This window comes from Vigna radiata, chromosome 5 (assembly GCF_000741045.1).
Source record: "Vigna radiata var. radiata cultivar VC1973A chromosome 5, Vradiata_ver6, whole genome shotgun sequence".
NCBI classification, from domain to species: Eukaryota; Viridiplantae; Streptophyta; class Magnoliopsida; order Fabales; family Fabaceae; genus Vigna; species Vigna radiata.
In genome coordinates, this window is record NC_028355.1 from 24,618,062 (window position 1) to 24,619,220 (window position 1,159).

Here is a 1,159-nt window from a genome sequence, read left to right on the forward strand (position 1 = left end):
TAGACACAATATAATCATGATAAATAGGGTAACCCTAGACACAATATAATGATGATAAATAGGGTAAATACTCTAACACTCCCCTAGAGCATAAGATTGTATGAACCAAGCTTGGAATAAATAAACTCAATTTGAAATATATAATTTGTCTTCAAGAGTGTGTGGCAAACAAATGTTCAATCACAAATCGACGAACTACAGCAGTTTATGAACAGTGGTGGACAACTGCGAAACTTCAACTAGCACCATAAAACTTCAAGTAGGACGGCTTTGACAAAGGAGGGCAATGACAAACTCCAGGGACTGGATTAGTAAGGATGGGGCTTGCAGTGGCTGAAAGTGACAAAACTACAGGGACTGTCATCACTGATTGATGGGGTGATGGGGCCTGTAGTGGCTCAAAGCGACAAAACTGTAAGGACTGTCATCTCTGACTGGTGGGGCTTGCAATGGTTGAAAACATACTCCACCTCACGGTGAACGGCGGAGATGACGGTGCGTCGATGACAAACCGTGAAAGTGGAAGATCATAACGAGCTCTTACTCATCAAAGAGCCCAAAAACAAATCTGACAAATTTGACAAAGGGTTGGTGAAATTTTTTCAACCCACCCATAATTTTGGTGTTGGGGGTGTTAACTACCGACTGTCCTTGGAGACCTTTCATAAGAAGATAGCGGAAGCAATAGATGTAGGACTAGGTGTTGGTGCATCGGTGGCACAAGTGGCGGAGACGACGGCAGGTGACATTGGTTGGTGACAATGGTCGGCGACGGTGACCAACGACGGTGGTCGGAGACGGTAGACGGCCGACGACGGCAACCGACTGGCGACAGTGGACGGAGGACAGCAACGGACAATGGCAGACAACGACACTGGTGAGACAGAAACTATGGACCACCCATTGAAGTATAAAGACACAGGTTGAAAAATAGACTTTTAGGGGGCCGCCGTTGGCAGCAGCCATCGGCCACCAGTTGCGACAAAGATAAAGTAGAAAAAGATCAGAAAACCTGCTCTATACCAACTTGAGAATTAAAATGTAAAATAATACTAGAGGGCTTGATTGATCCCTCTCATAATTTTCAATTTATAAAAATAAATTGATACAAGAGTACATGATAATTAGGGTAACCTTAGACACAATATAATCATGATAA